The sequence below is a fragment of the Haemaphysalis longicornis genome, unplaced genomic scaffold, assembly GCF_048455015.1.
Source record: "Haemaphysalis longicornis isolate Haplotype H1 unplaced genomic scaffold, Haemaphysalis longicornis Haplotype H1 scaffold_10, whole genome shotgun sequence".
Lineage (NCBI taxonomy): Eukaryota > Metazoa > Arthropoda > Arachnida > Ixodida > Ixodidae > Haemaphysalis > Haemaphysalis longicornis.
The window spans coordinates 58,658,640-58,682,822 of NW_027526204.1; the positions used below are offsets into that span (position 1 = coordinate 58,658,640).

The 24,183-nt window shown below is 44.0% G+C and overlaps 1 long non-coding RNA gene and 1 pseudogene across 1 annotated transcript in view; one reads left to right on the forward strand and one right to left on the reverse strand.

Moving 5' to 3' along the window:
- Positions 1-4,508: 4,508 nt before the first annotated feature.
- LOC144157752 (uncharacterized) lies at positions 4,509-6,202 on the reverse strand (annotated as a pseudogene).
- A 7,803-nt stretch (positions 6,203-14,005) lies between these two features.
- The window catches only part of LOC144157753 (uncharacterized), a 96,396-nt gene continuing 86,218 nt past the window's right edge, over positions 14,006-24,183 (forward strand). Inside the window, exon 1 of the long non-coding RNA XR_013319846.1 lies at positions 14,006-14,164. This is a non-coding gene — a long non-coding RNA (uncharacterized LOC144157753). The remainder of the gene's footprint in view (positions 14,165-24,183) is intronic.

The following is a 24,183-nucleotide window of genomic DNA, read 5'->3' on the forward strand; positions in this document are numbered from 1 at the left end:
GCGAAATCATTTGCCAGGGGCCAGGTGGTGGTAGGGTCTCGCCGCTCTGGGCGTTGAACTCCATGGTATTGCAGGCTGATGTCGGCATTTCGAGGGCTTGATTGTGAGATCACGAAGCCCCGGTGAGAAGCTGGTGACTCCACGCTTAGGTGTTAGGCCGAGCAGAGGCTGTTAGTGCGGCCGGGCTTTGGCTGACGTGAGTGCAGACGCTCACTCTAATATTAGCTTGCATCTTCGGTGGTATCAGCGTGCTGCCCGGAACATTGGGAAGCCCGCGGGGACTCTTTGGGAACCATACCGGGTCTTAGTCTTCCCTATATGAACGTAGAAACCGGAGCACGCAGTCATCAATTGAGCCTTCGTCGTCCTCTTCTTGGTCCTCATTTCCAGGCAAATAAAAATTCCAGAGGTATGTACAGCTTTTCTAAGGGCTAATTTGACTTGGTTCATACAATAACAAAAATAAAATTTGAACCCATTGAAAAGTAATAATCATATATGATACAGTGGGCTTTTCTACTACCTCCTTGTCAGATACTCATTGGGCTGTGAAATTGGCCGAAGCAGTTGCGTTGCTTCCTCAGGAAATATGGGATTGATTTTGTGCACACAACTGTGCAGCAAATGCTAGCGCGTGGTATAGAGCTCCTGCATCGAAGTCGATTGCTCCTTTTAAGTGAAAGATACCCAACACCCATCTCTTCGAATTACGTCTTGAGGATGACTCGGCGTGACCTTCGCCTTCTTCACAAAAGGCAAAGGCAGACTGGCCGGAAGGCTGCCTTGGCACTTATCGACGGAGATCACGTTGTACTGATAAGGTGCTCATCTTGAATGCGGCTCATTCAACTAATAGCTCCACTGCCTGTGGATTTCCACGCATTCACGACGCATATGAAGATACCAGTGTATAGGGAAGATGTCTACTTTCTGGGTTAGTGCCATGAGCAATGGTGTACTTGAACAATGATACATGAGAGTTATGCTGGTCAGTTCCCCCTAAAACCGCTGCACACCCAAACTGTAGGGTAGGGGACGTCAACGTACGTGCTTGCCTTGCGGTCATACAGTGCAACCTGCTGAATGGGCTTTTTATGACATTTGAGCAGTTCCTTTCGCCATTTGTGGTGTGCGTGGTCATCATTGCTTGTCTTGGAGGGCTTCGCGACTTGTAGGGTAATGTAATCTTCATCCTCGCTTTCCGACAATACAGTAAACTCGCAGACATCTTCGCCGGCGATGGGGCGGCCCAATATGTTCTAAGTTCAAGACTTAAAAAAAATCAAATATTAGCAAACAGGTAAAGTGTGTACTGTTGAAAGCTGTATTGTAAAGCGTACCAAACGTTACTCAAAAATTCTGCTCTGAATGAATGCCCACTCTATCTGATATGGTACAATAAAATTTGACGCAACCTTAAGCAGTGGGCTTGCCCAAAAGACAATAAAAAGTCATTATTTTGGTCACGCAACATTTTCTGGCAAAGGAAATAGCCAGATCTAGTACGAAAGAGGGAAATACTGTTTTTTTGTAAAATGGTAACGGTGGGATGCCACCACGAAAGATCCAAAGTGCAGCGATGTTTATCAAATGACCAGCAAACCCCTGGCGGCATTTTTTTAACTGCACACTTCAGAAAACTCCGTCAGGGTATAAAAAATTATACTGTGCGCTTTCGTCTCCATTTATTGTGATTTATCGTTACTTTGTACCTCCTCAAACACCCCTTGTTAAATTCGATACACTAATCGTCGTCTGGTCATACGGTGGTGAGTGAATACCTTTTTCCTTTTTTCGAGATAGGTAGAATGATGCGGATAAAATAATTTTTTATGTTTAACAAATTTTTTGAGTGCCGTTAGCTTCTATGGGCTGGGCGTATGGAAGAAACACGAGTGCGGAAAGGTACCAACATCTGCTCTCATTCTTTGTCTTATGGATGAGTTTTATTTTTTAAATGTGTATTGAAACGCGGGAACCCATTATATTAAGGCACATTTCACTATGCATGGAGAGTTGTGCATGGTCGATGCCGGGCAGCATAAATTGTGTGGAGGACGGTTCACTGTAACTCAGGTTGTGGAAATATTTCACTAATACGCTGAAATACGGCGCAAACGTACGCAAGTGGACAACATACTATAGACCTTGAGAATTTATTTAAAGGAGCCATGAAGATAAAACACAAGTTTGCTTCATTCAAAAGATTGTCTCGTTAGAATCATATTGACACCACTTTTAACGTAAACTTCGCTCAAATAAGCTGCATAATTAGGAAAAACGGGAATGGTCATGTGACCCACCAGCTCAATTCCCGCAACAGAACCTATGATGTCACATGAGGTAAGCTCTGCGATTGGCGGAGGCTGGCAGAAGCAGACGCAAATTAGGTAGAGCTTACAAACTAGACGAACGAGCGATTTGCGCTTAAATTTAGGGCACATTCTTTACAAAGCAATACGTACGATGGGACAAACAGTGGAAGTTACGAAAGCACGTGTAAACATAGAAGTACTGATCCGTTCCGCTGTTCGTACTGCGCACAGCATGCTTGGTGTAGCTGCACAGCACTACGGGGCTTGGGGTTGTCTCAGACGACACTGGCCGATTGACGCAAGCAACGGCGTCTTACCTGACCCCATTTGTCGAGCGAGCACTGTTTCAGGGAACGAATATTTTCTCCCAGAACAAAAACAAGCCAAGTTTAAATGCGGGCAAAAACAAACCAAACGCTTGCCACGGTATGGTGGCGTCATCTAGGTTCGGGTAACGTAAAGAAACGCGGGAACAAACCAGCACCGCTGTACAGGGTGGAGACAACCTTTGAGTGGTCCCGTGCCGCCGCAATTGGGCCAACGGGCTCAACGCGTTATTCTTTTCGTTTCCCGCGAGACCTAGCAACGCGAAACAGACAATATGATTCAAACGTCTTCAGTAAACCGCGTTGCGGCGATAATTTTAGCGCGTTTTTGACACAATGACTTGCTTTGGCGGCGAGCGAGCAACCCAAAATGGCGGCGCCAGCGTATACGTGTCTCTACCCCGTGCGGCGGATGCGTGAATGAAGGTATTCTAGGCTGCAGAGCAGACGGTTCCTGTGATGTCATTGCAGACCCCGAAGACAAACGATTTAGCGGGAAAATCAAAATTTTAACTTAAATTGTTTAATTTCTCAGTGAATAAAGCATCGTTTGTATCCGGACAAGCGCTGGGGGCACTATAAAACACGAAATCTTTCGAATAAAAGCAACTTGCATTTTCTCTTCATGGCTCCTTTAAGCAAGTCTTTACTGGAGTGGATTATACATACTTTTTCTCGGGGCACAACAGCGTAACCATTGATAACGAATGTTCAGTGACTTCGCCTGTGCTTTAAGGAGCCATGAAGACAAAATAGGAGTTGCATTTATTCGGACGATTTCGTGTTTTATAGTGCCCCCAGCGCTTGTCCTGCTACAAATGGCTTTATTCACCGAGAAATCAATCAATTTAGCTTCAAATGTTGGTTATACTGCTAAATGGTGTGTTTTCGTAGTCTGGAATTTCATCACAGGAACCGGCCGCTCTGCACCCGATTCCGAACTATGTTTACCTTTAGTGAACCGAGATGGCGCCACCATAGCACGGCAATTCTTTTTCTGCCTTTGGTTTGTTTGTGACCGTATTTAAGTCTGGCTTGTTTTTGTTCAGGGAGAAAATAACGGGTTTGTAAAGCAGAGTGCTCGCTCGACAAATATGGTCGCGTAAGACATCGTTGCTTGCTTCAATTGGCCAGTATAGTGTGAGACAATACCAAGCACGGCTGACGTGTGCAGCTAAGCCAAGCAGAGTGGGCGCAGTACGAACAGCAGTACCCATCGGTACTTCAATGTTTACGTGTGCTTTCGTAACTCTCACTGTTTGTTCCACCATTCTTACTGCTTTAAAATGAATGTGCCTTAAGGTATGTTGCCACTTTTTAAGAAATCTTTTTAGATTTTGATCCTAAAGTGATTCCTTTGAGTTTGCTTTAAAAAGGGCTGTTTAAAGAGACCCTTCAAGTATGTTACCAAATAAAAGTGAAAACTGATCACAATTTATTTAATGAAATTACCCAAAATATGCACATCACGCCAATAGTCATTATTGCCGATCCCGTGATACAAAACAAAAATGGCTTGGCAGCAACGTAGTCATGCATGCAGGCTGCGCAATGGACTAAAATCTTTGCCCTGTCATCAATAATATGTATGATATAGTGAAAAAACCAGAAATTGCGTTATTTTAGGTGGTGCATTTCTGTTGAAATCTTGTAATATCAAAATTTCTGCGTGGTTTTCAATTATCCTAGTTCATTGCACAGAAGAATGTCCCACAAAGAAGCATGGGAAGTTTCATCTAAAAATTATTGTATATTCAAAAGTTATGACTTTTTCCGCTACAAAAAAGAACTGAAAATGAAGTTTTGAGAAAAACAAGAATTAAGTATTCCAAACATGTTATATACATTACTGGAAGTTAGTGGGAGGCTAAAAGCCACCAGGCTCATAGCTGGGACCTTCCTGTACTGCCACGCGTTCACCGTGTGCCCGTGTTGCAGCTCGTCGTTTTTTTCGGGCTTGTTTTTCGTCTGACGTTGACTGGCGCTTGGCGTTCTTCAAGCGACTTCGGTCCCTGCTGTGACAAGCTACTGTGGTGTAGTAGGCAGGATCAACAGCAGCGTGCGTCAAGATGTCCCGCGTGCCACTGTTTCCATTGTTGAAGTGACATATAAAACCGTATAGTCCAAACAAAACAGTGCGCAGGCCTACATAGACATCTTTAGGGAGACGCTGCCAGAGCATCCCACTGAAGCATTCATTCGCGGTCTGCGTTTTTCCGTGGAGGCATTTCGTCAAGAGTTCATCAGAACAGAGGTCTGCATACACGGGTTTCACTTTGTTCAGGATGTCATTAAAAAAACCTCCCTTGTGCTTGTAGCGTCCTGTGCCCAGAGCTTTCACCCGATTGTAGGTACACCAACTTTTCACACCCAATGGACAGAGGCCATGTCTAGGAATTCCATCAGTCGAACTGCAGTGAAAGAGACTAGCTAGTGTGGCCTGCTTCATAGCCTGTAAGTTCCCCACATTTGCCCTGATTGCGATACCGTAATAATTTTTCAATCTATCGATCATAACATCCGTCAACTTCCCTTTACCTCCGATGCCACGAGTTGTCTTTTTTAGTTTCCTCAGTCGGCATCCGACACGCTTTTGCACGTGCCCAATGCACTCAAGTTTGCGCACAGAGCCAGTTCCGTACATATCTTTGACAGCCGCATGGCTTTTCAAGTCGCCGTCTCCATAAAAGTCAATGTACTTCAAGTCGCGTGTAGTTTCGGACCGCTCAAACATACGGTACAGTGCTACCGCCTCCATGCTACCTGCACTGCCTGTGTGGTTGGCTTGGCAGTCAGTGTGGTTCGGCTTCCATTTTTCGAACTTGGTGCTTGTGGAACACTGCTTCATATTTTCACATGCCCTGCACTTTGTTGACATTGCTTCCACGTCAATCACCTTTCCTGTGTTCACTGATATAATAGAGACACAACCATTCGAAGAGGAGTGTCCACGCTTTTGCCAAGTGCCGTCACCCGATACGCCACACTCGTTACTGCCGACAACCTGGCGCACTTCTGCAGCGGCTTCCATCATTGACTTCGACGCGACTATTTTCGCGGCCTCACAGAGCTTGGAAGAAGTCTTGTCATAGGCCGAATGACAAAGTGGCAGTGGCATATTCATAACCTTCGAAAACGCCAACCAGTACGTCCTTTCTCCAGCTGGCGCATAGCGTATACAAGCCGAACGTTGTTTTCCGCTGCACTTCCTGCTTTTTTTGATCAGGAAAACAAATGTTCGACGACACATGCGCTACATCCCACGGCGTATGCAAAACATACTTCTTGGCGTGAACGCTCCTCAAGCTTCAGTGAAATATTTTTGCATTCCGGGCACGCCAGCGACGCAAAAACTGAAGAAAGAATTTCGACATCTATAATCCTGTTCCCCTGTAACACAACACCGTCCAGTGGCGCTGCACAGTCTTCCTCCAACTGGCCCAGCTTCACTTCGCTTGCCGAAACAGCCACGTTCACGTCACACTTTGTCGAGTCGTCCGTCGTGTACCGATTGCCACAGAACTTGCGTTGCGGCCTTTGTTTCAATCGGAACTTAGCCATAACTTGTTATATACGGTGAGACAACAAGCTAGGACACTGAAGTGACGAAACAATAGCTTTAAAACGCAGTACTACACGTCGATGCAGTGTAAACACAATGTCCCGTCGTGTGCCCCCATGTGGCAATTTGTTCAATTTGAATAAAAATTATCGCAATCACCATTGCTGAACGTTATCGACCTTTAAAATACGTCACCACAAACTAATCTAATAGTATCCTACGTATTTGAGCAGAAACATAAGTTTGTTTGAATAATTGACATGTAGGTTTCGTTTTCACAAATGTCAGTTTCGGTTTCGCTAAATGTCAGTTTCGGTTTCAGAGAGGTCTGCCGGTAGTTGTAACAAATATCATAACTTTCGAGCAGAACCACATAGGGACATAATTTTTGCACCAGCACAATTCTGGATGTCGGTAGAGCATTATAAATGTTAAAAAATGAAATTCGCTATTTTTGAAAAAAACGTCATTTTGAAGGGTTGCAACATACCTTAAATTTAAGCGAAAATAGCTCCTTCGGCAAGCTAATAAGCTCTGCCTAGTTTGCGCTTGCTTTCGCCGGCCTCCAGGAATCGCAGAGCTGGCTGGTAGGACATCATAGGTTCTGTTGCGGGAAATGATGTAGTGGGTCGCATGGCCATTCCCTTTTTTCTAATTATATAGCTGATTTGAGCGATGTTTACGTTAAATGTAGGTCAGTATGATTCTAATGAGGCAATCGTTTGAATAAACCAAGCTCGTGTTTTGTCTTTACAGCCCTTTTAATGGCGTCCCACAGAGCTCCATTCTTCGGATATGTTTTGCTCGTTCTTATAATATTTTTCTATGTTACATACCGCTGAATACACTAGTCACGGATGACAGTGTCTGTTAAAATAAAGTCTGTAAATATAATGATCAGTTCACTTTTGAAGCTGCGCTGGACAAAATAAACTGCTGTCTTACATGGTAGATTACCTTTGCTTACAAAAAGGCCTTGTGTATGTCCGTAACTCGAAGAGAATTCCTACTAAAACGCATGTACGAAATAAACAATCAATACGTAGACGAGGCATCATGTTACAAATATTAAGTTTTTCATACCTTATCGGGCCTAAAACGGAGTGAGAACGCCACGCATATCCTAAAAAGGCATTACGAAAACTCGGATACATGAGCGAAGTGCTGCCGCAATTTAACTACCAAACCGTAGGCATATAAAAGCTATATCAGACAACTGTTGTAATATGCCTTTAATTTCCGGGATTGCTAAAGCTTCTCAAATACCAATAAGCTTGAGAGCATACAAGAACATCCGCGCGATTTATTTATAGGTCGTGCAGCTGGACAACGCCTTCTAGGAGTCTCCTACGCGGTGCTGTTTTAGAAAGCTGGCAACACGATATTGTCATTTTGTGATCAAATGTGCTTTGTCTGTATACCATGACTTCTTATGTTGACAAGAAGGGATTCATCAGCCAGAAATATGCCACCAAACTCCCCCAATCACCTAATGAATATCTCTCATTTTTCTTGTAAATGATATATGTTTCACATATTTTTCCCCGTATATATCATGATCGCAACCTGTTATCTGCTGATGATTTGAAACGGTCTGATGTGCTATCTTTTCTTAGTGGCCTTTTGAATTTGGCGTAATGTTTGTTTTTGCGTAGTTGTTGTCTTACAGAATGTACTTGCACTTTTTTGACCCATGAAATTTTGGTTCTCCTAGAAATCTATTTACGTGCATGTGTGTCATTATGTGGTTTCCTTTTGTACCGCCCACACCTGCTCTAAACCAAACATCAAGGCTAGCAGTCACCTTTGAATAAATATGAACTAAAACTTTACTCGCTCAGCTGAGTGCAACATGCAATGCAGTCATTTCCGTTGAAAAGTTGACGACAAGGTTAGGCTTTCGGGTTACCTGTCCGTGACATCAGCACCAAAATCGATTATAAGGAGCGGCTAAATGTCCTGGCTTTTTTATTCTTTTCAAGTTTTGTATGTGTTGTTCGTTTCTTCTTGTGTGCGCACTTTGTGCACCTTAAGAGATTTTCAACTCCTCGAGTTGGCCTGTATGAGTAGGACACACCTGCTCGTCACCTAGATTCGCTTAGGAAATATAGCGGTGACCCCATGCGCCATAATACTAATAAGTTAAAAAGCAGCGTCGATTATTTAAAAAAGACCTGTGATAATAACAACCGGCCGGCATAAGCTATCAAGCGTTGTTTCACTACATCCAGAAGCGTGTGACAGAACTCTTTTCAACGTGAATTTAGCAATCTCGAACAGGCGTATGCTAAATTACAAGAACAGAAGGACAAAACTAAGCCGCAACACAAAACACAACATAAAATGTAACGTACAACAGAGTCGAATATGCAAAATTAGAACACACGATGATTCACCAAAAATTCAGGAAAGCTTGCACTCGCGCGCAATACTTGAATGGCGGAGCTGTTGTAGGTGAGAATTCCCGGATACATTGTTAATTTTTGCTTTCATTGTTTACTTGCATAGTTGCGGTGCTAGAAATTGTCGCCAAATGCATGGAAGCGGTCATCGTCTTCTTCGCGGCGAGTGATGGATGCAAAGTCATCCTCATCATTGTACACTTCCATCAGCCCTTCGTCATTATCATCATCATAATATTTATTTTTACATGCCCACCAACAGCTAATCGCTTTAAGCGGTGGTGTACAGGATGAAACACAAAATTTATTGCAAACACAAACAATTAAATATGTAGCCTGAAACGAGGAAAATAAGTAGAAGGAGAAACAAAGAGAAATGCGAACAGTACACTTGAGTTAAAGCAAGCTTAAACAAATGCAAATTGTTGTTAGAAATATCAAGGTGACTTGCCTTTTCATTGTACAGACTAAAAAATGTTTGCAAAGGGGAACAAGTAGAATTGGTTCAAAATAAAAAAACTCACGCAAAGACTTACAGGGAACTCTGATCTCAATTGATCACGTAAGGTCTTCACAATCAATAATGCTGTGTAAAGACTTAAACAAAAAAAGCAAACCCGTGTCTAGCCTCTTTTTAGATAGTTTTGCCAATTGCTATTTCTCCAACATGTTTTAATACTGATAGTAAACTGGGCGATTGAAATGCCTGTCGTATACACTTCTAATAAAACGTCTTTGTACATGTTCAAGGCAAGCGCTACTTGTTATTCCGACCCTCTTCCAAAAAAGGGACACAAAGTGAAGTTTTGGGATCACCATAGTTAAGAATGATCGAACAAAACACAAAGGATTAGAAAATGGCCTCGTTATCCGCGACACAATTCCGAAGAGGCTGGAGGCGTTGTTCACCACAGAATAAACATGCGAACGAAAACGCAGTTTTGAATATACAACAATACAAAGATCACGACTTTCTTTAACCAGTTTCAGCGCTGTTTCATTTAGTGTGTAATCATGTAGCACAGCAAGACTTTTTCTAATGAGTCATTGATAAAGTTTTGTTGACAGTAATGACAGCTTTTTTCAGCACACCAATTAACTTTATTTAAGATGTCAGACTGAAGTAGGAAGCAGTCATCATACGTACAAATTTCTCCAAACAATTTTATATCATCTTCATACAAAAGGGTGCGAGAAATTTCGACACAGCATGTAATATCACTAACAAATACATTAAACAAGAGAGCACCCAAAACAGATCCTTGCGGAACGCCAGAGGTACAGACAAAAGGCTTGCGCAGCATCCCGTTGACGTGCACGTAATTACATCTACCACACAAATAATCCATAAAGAAAGTACAAAGTTCATTGTACACGCCATACGCTCCCAAGTTTTCAACCAGTCTCTGGTGGTCTACTAAGTCAAATGCTTTGGACATGTTAAAGTACACGGCATCAACCTGACCACAAATCTCAATATGATCGGTTCTGTACTCCAGAAATTTCATTACACTAGTTTCTACAGATTGGCCTTTACATAAACTATGTTATGCATTCCCGATCTGACGTTTAAAATAAAACCATAGGTGATGAAACAGGGCAATTTTAAAAACTTTCCCAAAGGGGCTCTGCAAAGTTAGGTCGGTATTTCGTGGAGTGACATGAATCACCAGATTTATGTGCAGGAATAATAACGCTGTTTTTCAGCAACCCGGAAAAAATTCCGCTCGAAAGAGAAACGGGGAAGGTATGTGTCAAAAACGGCACAAATATCTTGCTGCATTAATTTTCTATGAAGCTAGGAATGCATCGAAAGCGGGCGAGAACTTTGGTCTCAGTGCTGACATCGCCCTTTCGATATCACACTCGGGAAAAGAAAACGTGTGCAACGCATTACCGCTGTAATTTGAACGGAAAAAGGTAGAATGCGAGTTCGAAGGAAAGGTGATTGCAGACAGGACAGAATCAAAATTACCCGCAAAGCAGTCAGCCACATCCTTAGATTTGCCCATCACCGTTCCATCCTGGGCACAACTGATGCTCGTTCCAGGTGTTGAAATACCTATCACATATCTCCAAAATATTTTTGGCTCATGATTTAAATTTGATTCCAGTGATCGTAAAAGTACTTTTTAATCGCGTTTGTAGGCTACTTTAACTAGGGAGCGGGCTTCACAGAATATTTGACGCCAATACTCGCTTCGCGCGACCTTCTGTGTTATCGTAGTTTCTTGCGTAGAAAGTGTTTCAAATAATGTGAACCATGTTCATGTTCATGTTCATGTTCATGTTCAGTTTACGTAAAAACAATGGAGGTTAGCAACTTTTAAAACATTTAGGTTTAGCTATAAATAACCACGTTTTTTTATGTACAACAGTTGTGAGGGCATTGAAAGCTTCGTTTGCATTACTGATGTTAAGAACACGTGACCAATAATGATCGCGTAAATACAGGAACAGGCTTAAATATTCACCTTTAGAAAAAACAAATTTTTCACATTCAAGGTACTTCCTCTGCGGACGATGAATTATAAAGGTGAAAGAGAAGGAAACATGCCACGCCTCGGTCAAGACGAGTGGATCTGCTCTCGTGAAACCCTCTCTGAAAGGAAAGTTTGGCAATAAAAGATCACGTATATTCCCGCTGGAGTTTCTATCTTGTTGCATTGAGTAAGGTCAGCATGTGCATGAACTGTAGTGGCGAATACCCTTTTGCATTTCCGCTCCGCAATGTGGTCTCAGTAGAATTCCATCGTATCCAGAGAAAATTGAAGCCTCCAGCACTCATCAGTCCGCAATTTCGGTTGTTTAACAAATTACCAAGTTCAGTCATTTGCTCATTGAATAAGACGGAAGGATATTTTGGAGGATTGTAAAACGTACCAATCAAAAGTTTTATCTCATCCGTTGTGTTTACTTCCACCCACATGCTCTCTGCATATACTTCCAAATCCCGACGACGCCTTGCTTGAAACAGCTTTCTTAGAGTGATTAGGACACCACCACCATACTTGACAGAAAGCGTATCATAGTCACAGTCAGGTCTAAAGAGATGGTACTCCCGCGGGCAGTATTCAACAAAATTAAAATTGTGATCTAACCACGTCTCTGTGAGGCAAAGAACACCATATTTATTTGTTAAATCTTTTCCAAGAACTTATTAGACTTCGTCCGAATGCCACGTACGCTTTGATAATAAAGGGAACAGTTCATGCTTGTAAGAAAAAAGAAGAAAGCACTCAATTATTCCTTCTCAACACTTTCTTTAGCACGCAGCTTGCCCGAAAAAGGCAGAAAGATGCAGCCCACCGGCCAAACATTTGCCTCATTAATCTAATCTAACAGCTCAGCTTTCACAGAGGCATGAAAGACGGATACGTGGCGTACCTCGATAGCAGGTTTGTGCACGCCACTTCAATTTCTGGAAGCGTTGCAGCGAGGTCGTACCGGATGTCTGCAGCAGTCGTCGCCGGGTCCAGTCTTGACAAAACGAGAGCTCGTTCTGTTAAAACACGGGGAACAGAAAGAAGCTTCCTCTTTCCTGCTTTTCCCACGCTGGCATTTATGTAGCGTTGTTAGGAGCGAAACCGTCCACGTCACCGGACTTTTGTAGAGCATCCAATTACAAAGGACTAGAGCGGAATGCATGCGAACCATACTTTTCCCGCGTATGCTCCCCTGCCGAAAAGCGGCCATTTTTCATTGAGTTTGGCGGAACGTGCACAGCACCACCCCCTTTCCTTTGTTTGAACAAGCGACACATCAGACGAAGCCGTGTTCGATGCACACGATGAGCCAATATGCTTGCGCAGTAAGTCAGTGTTCCAGGCGAGGTGAAGGCGCAATGACTGATTGTCACTCTTAAGTCGTCGCACATCCAAGGACAGCGCATCTATCTTCTCCAACAGGGCAACGACCAGTTATCGCTGCCGAGTGTCGTCACCCATGGCTGCAAAGCTGGCGACAGCTAACGACGCATTGCTCCCAGCGATCCGTAATCGTTCTTCATCGTTTCGCCGGGTGCAGGAGCGGCACTTGAAGGTGCTCTACCCAGTGACCATGTAGGACTCGTAGTCTTGGCCCACCACATTATTACATTTGCAGTAAAAGCGGTTTTCGCAAGGGCCGCAGCAACGCAGGAATTGTTGCCGGCCAACAAAAGCTTCATTGCAAGATGGGCAGGTATATTTTGACTTGGTCATGCCGGTGCAAAAAGTGTGCCGCACGTGCGCAAGAGCGCCGAAAAATGGGAGCGACGAAAAAAGCCTCCGCACTCATCCAGTTCGCACTCATTCGACTCGAGGCAGCGGTGGCGGCATCTGGAAGCCGTCTCGGGAAGGATTCGCCCACTCTTATCCATGTCTCCTATCGTACATAATGCCTTCTAGAAAATCCGTCGGCTGCAGAGACCTCTCCAATCAGGGTGTCTTTTCCACTTTACGTTAGCGCTCAAGTTTTTTCACAAGTGCCGTGGCCATTGACAACAGTGGTGCAGCTTTTTTTTGTAAGAGTCACTGCGCGAGCCGAACTGTCCGCGGTCTTTTCGAGGAACGCGCCAACGAGTGGTAGGCATTTTCTCGGTCGTCGGTGTTTTTGCTACTTTTTAAAAACCCATTGCGCCTGGCGGGGATGCACGGTGGTCGCATGGAGGCACGCGCTCATGAGTGCTCGGCGTTTTCTTGCTATTATTTCTCTCAATGACGACCTTACGGCTAGTAACAACTGCTCGGCTGTTAGAAATAATCAATACAACGACATGATTCTTTATATCAACTAAAGACAACATTATTTCGTTTGTAGAGCCAATTCCGATGCATGTATGAATAACATGAAGTACAGTTCAGTAATGAAAACCTTTACGAACATATATTTTTTCTCGTACTCATGCAACCCTTGTGTGTTCAAAAATCTACAGCAATGTTTATTCCTTTTTTTAGTACCTTATTCTGTTGCATTACGCCCTTAGTGTTCGTTCACGACCTTACTCTCAAGCATCGGTAATTGGAGATCTAGACCAATATTTCAATCTTTCGAATCCGTGTGGAGCGGAGGTTAGAAATCAAAAGATAAATGCCGCGTTGACGAATGTTCAACCGAATACGTTTTGAGTATTGTGAAAACATGCCAATTTCCTAAACAGCCCGTGTATTTTTAGTTTCTGTTCGGCTTGAAAACCTACGGGAAGATGTTTTTCTTACCCTAAATAGCTGCTTGGGTCGAACATGATCCTGTGAAAAGGGCACAAGCCAAATATGATTATTAGTTTTTTTATTCAGGTAGAGGGTCGACGAAATAAAAAGCTTTTTAAATGGCACGGGGTTGTTGTTTCGTCGAGTTTTTCGAACCGACTTCCATTGTGCTTCATGCGGGTAAATGCAAACAACATATAACAAAGGAAAGCTACAGCTGAAACCTGAAGTTTTTGTGCTTGTCCCGCAGACAAAAGATCAAGAAAGCCCAAGCCATTTTTAAACGACAGTTCGTTTCTTCACGGAAAAATGGAAATTTGGCTGCTAACACCACTTGCTTTCTTCGTTCGCGTGCCTGCTCCTGTAAAAGGTGGGTATCCGAAACGTTTCAAGCAATTTCACGTTGTAATCAGTAACTTACTGGCGACGAAGAATGCGTTTGTGTCAATTTTTCTGTGCGACTCCCGTTGAGTGCCAACCTGCAATCCTTCTCCCGATGTAGCGTTATTAGGCTAAAGGCCATCTATTCGTGTACTATCCTCGTTCAATTTTACTGACAGAATATGATACCCTGGAGATCAGCAACAAATGCTGGTAGCGTTTGTGAAAAATAAGCTAGGAATAAAATTAGGGTGCCACTTCTCACCGAGGTCCTAATAAATTATGGCCTATTATAGTGTGCTTTCCGCTTCCTCTTCCGAAATGTTTCAGAAACAGTTATCGTTTACAAAAGTAACATGCCTAACTCACAGCCGAGAAGTATCCGAACATCAACAAAAATACGTGATCGGAAGGCTCAGGTTAAAAAAAACACTACTTTTTATTGAGAGCAACCTTTGTACCAGGTACTTATTCCCATGAAGGGCAGAAAGCCTGAATGGTTGTAGTTGCTACATATAGGCGGTAATCACAACCACTGCGAGATCAAAATTCTTCTCCGCCATTCACTCATTAGCTGTTTATATTTAGGGTGTAGCTTTCGAGCACAAAGCACGTGTACTAACACAAGAAGATATTTCTGCTGTAGAAGCATACATATATCTAATGGCTAACCTACAAACACACTGTCTCCTTCTATAACAGAAATCATAAATTATAATTACAGAACTTTTTCTCACGTATTATTACTATAAATAGTATTGTGAGAGCTACCAACTTGATTAATGTTTTTATTTCCGAGAATCCATCCACGCTACGCAGTTATGGGTAACTCTTTACACATTAATGTTTATCACAAAGAGTGGGAAATCCCCCAGAGTCCACTATGAAATTTTTCTACAATGGGGATTTTAGTAACGAGAGACCCAGTACGTTTTGTCTTGTTTGTCGTCGTCGCTTTTACTCTGACAGCGAGTCTCTGAGTGTTTCCATCTCATACCCAGTATCGTTGTGTCTACTTCAATCGTGTTTCTTAGTGGGCTGTGTCCCTTTCATATGTTATCTCATATCTTATTGAGGTTTTCTTCATTCGACGTCCATTTTGGGAGGTTCATCGAAGCTCTTTGAAAAATCTCTTTGTACTCCTGCCACAGCTTAAAGGAGCACTGACACCAATTTTCGGCGTTAATATTATTGCACAGTTCGCTTCCTTCACTCAACAGAATACCCTGGCTGAAATATGAGCGGCCTGCGACGCGAAGAACATAGTTCAATTGGATCGCATTTATCACGCCGACGGAGCAGCGCGCGGAGCGGCACTCAGCAAATGGACATCAGTGTGACGTCACTCCAGGAGAGGAAAAAGAAGTGATGCGACAGCGCTCGTCGAAAATTTGTGACGTCACTTCACGCGCGCGGCCCTACGAACGGCGAGCGGGCGCAACACCCTCTCAAGCGGGCGCCGGTGACGTTCGCACAAAGCGGTGAGGTCAAACCGGGAGGCTGTCATATGCGCCGTTCGGGATGAAAGCGCGGGAATTTAAAACAAACGATTTTCAGCCCGTTCAATGTAATTAACTATCGCGCACTGAAGTATTTGAAGTGCTGTTTCAGGTTCGCCAGACGATTAAGCATCGATAAAAGCAATAAAAGTGTAACAGAAAATTTTTGTGTCAGTGCTCCTTTAAGAGCTTCCTCACCTGGATCTGCTCATAAATGCACGTCTTCGACGTAAATTACCTTGATCAGCTTCTCTGCGGTAATTGGGAATTCATCTTTCATTTGCTCCAAGTGATGTTTAATTGTCGCGGCTTCTAGGAACGTGCTGGCGTTGTTCCAAATGTGACTGTTCATTCCCCAAGTTTCGACTTCGTTGGTCAGCCTGCCTTCAGTGTCGTGTTTCCACCAGAGAAATTATAATGCGTCACGGTCATCTTCGTGAATTGATATTTGCAGAAATGCTTTCTCAACGTCGCCTGTTAGACCTACCTTTTCTATACGAAAGTTGACAAGTAGCGAAAGCATATCTTCGTTGAAGTTAGGACCGGCGTCCGAATTGTCATTAATTAATTTTCCCTTGATTGAGCTCGATGATGCATCAGAAACGACTCGAACTTTCGTCGATTCCCTGTCTTCCCGTATTACCACGTGGTGCGGCATGTAGCAAGATAAATTGGACTCGCATCCTAAATTTTTGCTCACTTTCTCGGCAACTCCTGAACTGAAGCATTCTGAGATGGCTTTTTCATACCTTTCGATCACATTTTCGTTCTTGTTAACCTCCTTGTCAGCTCAATGAATCATTTGATTGCAGTGTCCTTGTTGGTTTGCATCTCGAAGTTTTCCTTCCACCTTATAGCGCCCATTTTCTTTCGACACCTGCTCTTTAAACTTTTCGGAAACCATGCTAACTTTGTCCATCTAGCTAGTCCTTGATTCGATTCCGGTGGCGTCTAAGCTCCAAAATCTTACTAGCTCCGTCTTCAACTCCAGGTTAGTTGACTCGACCTCAAGTACCATCACTGCCTGTGTTTTTCTCAGTTTGATCGTACTGTCACTCATTAGTCATTGCACTGTTCACCCAAGTGAGGTCTCGGCTGTGACTAGCCGATTCTCGATGTGTCATATTTTTCCCGTGACCAACTCGCAGTAGTGATCCGACGCGATGAGAAGTCAGGTTATCCCAACGCCCTTCGTTTCAAACTCGTCGTCTGCCACTTTTAGCTTGAGTTCCTGCATCTTGTTTCTGGTGTTTCTGTGGGGTGATGGGAGATGGCTGTGTGATATTCTCCCTACTTTGAGGGCTTCAACAGCTAGAGCGGACTCTTTTTATCGACTCTTTAGCATCAGTTTCACGTTGTTCATAGATTGCAATGTTTCGTTCACCCCAAAGGATCTAATTCTTAGCTTTTCTTGCCGCATAGTTTTTGCTCCGATCTTTTCCTCTAGAGATGTTGTGATGAATGTTCTTTGACTACCACTATCAAGTAGTAAGCGACAGACGTCTCCTGATGCTTCTCCTAGTACCCATGCTTTTGCTGTTGGCAACAACACACAGTTTATAGTTGGTTTCCCCAGTGATTGCATCAGGGACGTTGCTTTTGTCTGTACTGTGGTGGTTTCCTGTCCCTTCTTAGCTTTTGCCTTGCATATCGATGTTGCATGGCGGACTTTGCATCTCTTGCAAAACACACTCGCTTTGCAAATCCGCGCCGTATGATTCGGAAGAGTACATCTGAAGTATCACCTGTTCTCAGTTAGAATCTTCTTTTTGTCTTCCATAGGTACGCTTCGGGTGCAGGCTAAAAGTCAGGTGGTTATTTTGCTTGCAGAGCAAGCAGGTCTTGTGTGCAGAACTATAGAAACAATCCGTCATGCTATATGGTTTTTTATTCTCCTGCTTAGGTGCCCTACCTGCTGTCTCCTGCTCCCGCTGAGCTTCTTCGCGAAACCACACCTGTTCTAGTAGGAATTGTTTGAGTCTTTGCAGCGTATCGGCACTTTTTTTCCATTGATGATATTGTTTCTTCGCTGTTAGCCGTAGACCGCTTTTGAGATGCCTCTTTTGTCTTGAACTTGATCAGTAGCTCAGCTGGCATAGCCCTTTTTAGTTCTGGCATCAACATTCGGACGTTCATCTTTGTCTGCACTTAAGATGAATGTTATGGTATACCAACTAGCCCGAACGCAAGCCCTTCCTCAAATATTGGGGCGTAGCACCCTGCGTTCATTCCGAGAGCATGTAGTGCCAGTGTGTGTATCTGCACCTTCTGGGAAAGCTTCCGCAGTGCTTCGTATGATACACTGACGTTATCTTATCGAGTCGTAGCAGTTGTTTCATGTGCATGTCCACCAATTGCTCTTGCCTCCCAAATGTCTTTCTTAGCATCTTGTTCGCTTGTTCATAGTTGCTTTCGGATGAGAACTGAAGTCCTTCAATCGCTGCGGTTGCTTTGCCGGTTACTGTCCACATGAGGTACTTGAACTTCTGTCCATTGCTCATATTAGGCCTCAAGTGAACTGCTGATTTATATTGCGTCCAAAACCTAGTCGACTCAAGAGAATTTCCACTGAACTTAATCATTTCTAATTTCCGCAGCTTCACAAGCTACGTGGAGTCTTGCGCACCAGGCGTTGCATGACTTGCCGATCCGATGCTCTGTGCTTGCGGTTGAGCTGACAGCGTGGCTTTCGTTTCCTCCTGTATGTAGTTCTCGATCTTCGAAGAAATTGCCGCAATTTCCAATTCGTTATCTATCACTCGCGGAATTTCTCTGTCCTCCCCTTTATCCGTTAAATAACCTTCCATCTGCTCGTTGTACTTCGCTAGGCTTGATGCTATAGCCTTTATCTGGGCTTGCGTAGAAATCAGATGCTGTCTTTCGGCTCGTTGCTGCATTTGAGCCTCCGCCGCATTAATTAGCTGCGTGACTGGCGTTTGCAACGACCTTTTCTTCTTCGCGATGAATTCATTGCTTATTTTCTTTTCCGAAGTTGAAATTGCGCTTACGTTTGAGGATCCGTCGGCTCCGTGGGTATTCGGCCTGCTGCAATCTTCTCGTCTTCCCCAGGCTGCTTCGCTGCTCCGCCGCCATTTTCTTCACTGCTGCTCGATGGCAGGTTGTTTTCTCTGGGTTGTGGGTTGTTGTATCCTGGTCGCGGCACCATCTTTAGTAATGAGAGACCGCAGGACGTTTCCACAGCGTAGGTTCAATGAGAAAGGAACAGCAGAAAAGCTACACGTGGATGATTGCACGCTCCACGAGGCAAGGCTTCTTCTTCGTCCCTTCTATTGTGCCTTGTGTGGGAGCACAAGGCACAGTGCGGGAGCACATTTTTGTCTCACTTACTCAATGTAGCCAACCCTGCCGCGCTGGCACAGAAAGCACTTAAACCCTTGACTCTAAAAAATATATACTTCCTATAGTTTCTAAATCAATTGTCGTCTAGTGATCCTCCCTCGAAGTTTTTTTGCTCCATATTGTAGGAAGCTTTCGTTTATTCAATCAAAGGGGGTGTTTAAGGAGGTAGGTTGTTTTAAGCAGTTTTAAAAATGATTAGAGAAATTTAAGAGGTTAAAATGGAGCACTTTATACTACCTCATGGGCAATTTGAAGTGGTTTATTGAGTTTTTAGTTGGTTTCGTAGGAGTCTCTTTAGGATCCATTGGTGAGTATTTATATATCTTAAAGGGTGTTTTCAGAAGAATTTCTGGAGGGCATTTGATTTTTAATGGAGTTTTTATGGAGAATGTAGGAGCTTATGGGAGTATTTTACTGCTTTGTTGGAGGAATGAACTGAAGCAAAACAGCGCAAAAAAACGAAGGACGAGGGAGAACACACACACGAGCGCTGACAACAACTGAGCATGTTTATTGCAAACGCAAATATATACGCTATACAAACAGAGATACAAAAAACAACCACAAGATATGCAAACAGCGTAAGCATTTTTTCGCCGCGCGGCGAAAAAATGCTTACGTTCGGCGAAAAAATGCTTTTTAGTTCGGGCGCGGCGAAAAAATGCTTACGCTGTTTACATATCTTGTGGTTGTTTTTTGTATCTCTGTTTGTATAGCGTATATATTTGCGTTTGCAATAAACATGCTCAGTTGTTGTCAGCGCTCGTGTGTGTGTTCTCCCTCGTCCTTCGTTTTTTCGCGCTGTTTTGCTTCAGTTCATAATGAACCAACTGGCCCCACTTCAGACATTAATTTGTTGGAGGGTTTCTGCAGAACCAGAAGGGAGGTTTTCTCTACCGATGAACTATTGAGTTCTGCGAAATAGGTTTCTTCTTACGCTCACAAAACGTTTTCGAGCTTTTACAGAAAGAAAGAGCCGTAGGGTAATCACCAATAGAGATATTTATTGAAAGGTTCATATTGAGGTGGTATTTTTAAGTACGGCGCTCGCTTTCTCAAAGCTTTAATGGAGTACATGGCTTCTGTTCCTTTTTGAATTCGCCTGCACCATAGATGCACAATTAAAGAAAGAAATCAATCAATCCATGCTCGATTGCTACCCTTGTAAACGTAGACATTATCATGCAAGAATGAAAAATGGTTGTTACCTACTTAACACATATATATTTGGGCAATGACCAAATGCAAACTGAAAAAAAACTAAATATTTACAAAAAACATTTAAAGCAATAAATTAAACCAAGCAGTAACTATTCTTACTCTTGAGATTTGTTTAATTATGCACAATCATTTTATAGCTGTAAAAGCAACTCCAAGACTGATGCGACAACAACTGATTAGTTCTAAGGCTTTCCCACATGATTTGGTACGTGCAAGTCCTAAAGCATGTTAACAAAATCTGAAAACTATGAGTAATCTTGGGATATTTCACATTATATATTGAAACAATACGAAAAAAACTCGCCGCCGAGTCTGTACACAAAGCAGCCGCGTCGGCGGATTGCCTCGAAAGCGCGTCATCCCTATTTCATATTTTCCGCGCTTTCGAGGCGCTTTTTCAAAGAAAGGCCTACGAGTTGTTCCGCGCCTCCGCCAGATGGCACCACGGGTCCCGCGACCGAGAGAAGACGCAGTGAAACATCCCCCTCGCGAGGGGCACGATCAAATGCAGAGCATTTCCGGGGGCGCGCGACGTTAAGTAGTTTGCGTTACGTTAATGTTGTTGCACTTGAGGCAAATGCTGACGAGAGAGCGCTCGTCAGCAGTAATTTGAATGAGTCAACGATATAAGGCGCGTTCGTAGCGTCCCATTCCTTGTCGGCTTTGTGGCGCAGTGGTTAGAGCACCATGTACATTGCGTTCCGCCCGCAGGGTCGAGGGATCGAAACGGGGCGCCGGATAGTATTTTTTTATATAGTAGGGAGGGGTGCAGTGCGGACTACGGACGTCAACGCGGGTGACATCGTCAGTTACTGAAATGCTCTGCATTTAAAAAAGCCCCAAGGCCTGTAAACAGTAAGGTTGTAATTAAACAAAGCTGGCCATATGCGTTCACGCAAACAGCATCAGTGGACAACTGCAGGGAGGGCGGGAGGAGAACAATGTGAAAAACAACGAAAACCAAAACTCAGTCAGATCCAGAATCAGGGTACATAAATACCTGCTGCAAATTTTAAGAGTCACGCAAATAAAGAGCAAAAAAAACACCATGGGGAAAGAAACCTTAAGTAACGGAAACCATTTAGTGTACTAGTCAAAACGTAGCGACGAGGATTGCTATAAACTTAAGGCTGAATGAAGAATGCGACAGAACTGCATAAATTAAGTGTAAATATCTGGCTGGAGATCTTTCGAAGGGGCCTTTCAGCTGTAGTGGGCACAGCCACTATCATCATGATCATGATAAAATACAGTAGAAGCTCGTTACGTTGAAGTCGAATAGGACCAAAAAGTAGTTCAAGATAAGTGCTGTTAGAATTAGGAAGCTGGCGCTAGGGAAAAGAGGTCAGGCTTTTCCGGCATACTCCACGATTGTAGCTGATCGCAGGCTCAACGATCAGGTACTACAGAAACCTGCAAAAGCTTGAGCAGAACAATGGCAGCACCCCCGGCACGCTGGCTCAGAGTCAAGTGACCTTTGCACTAAGTTCACGCCTGCTTCTGCGTAACGTTCAACTTAAGCGCACAAAAACCACACGAAAACAGAAGACAACGAAAAGCGCTACCACCAACTAAATTTTATTGAATCAGGATGAAATAAACACCAGCAAAAAAGACAAGATGTGCAGAAAAGGTTACGATTATACATTTAATAGAATAACGGAATCACTTGACATTGTCCCACACCTGTCAGTCATTACCACGACCATTTCTTTGTTAAAGGGACCCTGAAACACTCGTTGAGCAGTGCAAGTAAACCTGCGCGATGTTTAGATTACACTGCCAGGAATACCTCAGCAAAATATTACACGTGCACTTGAAGCGGTGAGCGCGCAAATTGCTGTGAAAGACACGGAAAAACCGACCGCACTCTCTTCCGTTCTCCCTATTATGCACCAATGGCATGGCCTATACGACGTCATTCGGGCCCCGGCTGTCCGATCGGCTGTCGCTGGTCAACTTCGCGACTAATTTCCCCCATTTCCTCTGACGATCCACTGTCATCGGTGCTGTGTGCAACCCTCTTCTATGCCTGAACATGTAGTCACAAATGTGCCGTTTCTTATGTGTTTTTAGTGCGCGCGGAGTTTGAGTGATAAGCTCTATACTTCCCTTTCAACCAGACCACTCGACAACAAACGTTTATTGCTTCAAAGACACCCTACCAGCCCGAGCGCCCGCTTGTGAGGAGGCAACCATGCCTGCTTTTTTGTGGCACCTAACAGGAAATAGACACCTCCACGTTTCGGAGAAAAGAGGTAAACTCCCCGGCATGTCTTATATCGAAGGCGGCCGGAAAAGACGTTGCGAGCTGCCACCCTCTACGGGAGAGAGCGCGCAGCTTTCGTCGCGTTGTCCGCGGTCGAGTTGAGAGGGAACAATTATGCGTGATTTTTCATCGCGCCTACTTTCGGTGATAGTGAACTGATTTTTATAATTCTTGCGAGAGGAGACGGCTGGGACGATAGACTTTACCTTAAAATGCATTAAAACTCCTTAAAACTCCTTATGCGACAAGGCTACCAATGCTATAAAAACACAGTCGGAATCTCCTAGTTGCATTTCAGCTGCCTCCACTGTCTCACGCGTGCGCTGATCAGAGTCCTAAAACAATAACACAGATTTTCGCAAGTACGGCGCACACTCGGGCCATTCAACGACATATGTTGCAGGTTCCCATGCCTTCATTTGTTTACGTTATTCTTATGTTCGGGTAACCTTGAGTTGACACACCGTGGAGTCTTTTCTACAAATATCCTTCCGCAGGCCAACAAAACACCTCTATCGCATTCTGCGTACTTGTTTTGGCGCCGAACGCTAGAGCCAGTATTTTATTTTTGTACAGGACATGTGCCTCTGCAAAGCCTCGCGAGCGTGATTGGTGCGGACATTACAAGACGAACGCCAGCTCTCTGCGTACTTTTCTTCCGCCGATGTGCGATACGGTAAGCACCTGTGTAACCGCCGTCTTAGGGCGCTCGTTGAAGTTATGCGCACTGGTTTCAGCCGCTGTTATTGCCTGTTTCTCACGCCTGCGGACAGCGTCAACGACTGCCACAATGATGTGTTCAGGATACCCTAACATGTGTTCAAGATACCCTTCATGATACCCTCAAGTGCCCCTACGAAGGACAATAAAAAAATTAACTAGATGGTTGCCTTTTGTACGGGTGCGTTTAGCTTTGAGAACGATGCATGGTCAAAACTGGCTAAGCTTGAAGATTCACTGAAACCACTACAGATACCCCACGAAGTACCGGAAGGTGACTCTCTGAAGTTCTTGGAGATGAGCGTCATGTTTTTGGATAACCAGGTTTGCTGGAGTAACGCACCCCGCAGCTTGAAGCCCCTGTTGCCCTGTTTAACTCGGCACACACCAAACTAGTGAAACGCTCAATAGCGACAATGTGCTTCAGCGATACCCTCAAGAAGACCTGTGTACATCACGTGCAGAGCGTTGTGGATACGCAGGTCTGTCGGCTGAGATTGTCAGGGTAGCCTGAACATGTCATTATGGCAGCCGTTGAGGCTGTTCGCCGACGTGAGAAGCAGGCTATAAAAGCGGGTGAAACCAGTGCGTATGGCCGCAACGAGTGCCGTAAGACGGCGGTTATATCGTATTTGCACGGTAGCACACAGCGGCTGAAGAAAATAGGGGAAAGGGCTTGCGTTTGTGCTGTAATGTCTGCACCATTCAAGCTCGTGAAGATTTGCAGAGGCACATGTCTTATACAAAAAGAAAATACTGCCTGCAGCGTTCGGCGCCAAAGCAACTACGCCGAATGTGATAGAGGGGTTGTGTACCGTCTTCTGCTGAGTATACGTAGGACAGACGACAGGGTGTGTCAACTGCAGGCTACGCGAACATCAGAATAACGTACACCAAAGAAAGCATGGAACCTGTCAACTCACTGCGGTGAATGCCCAC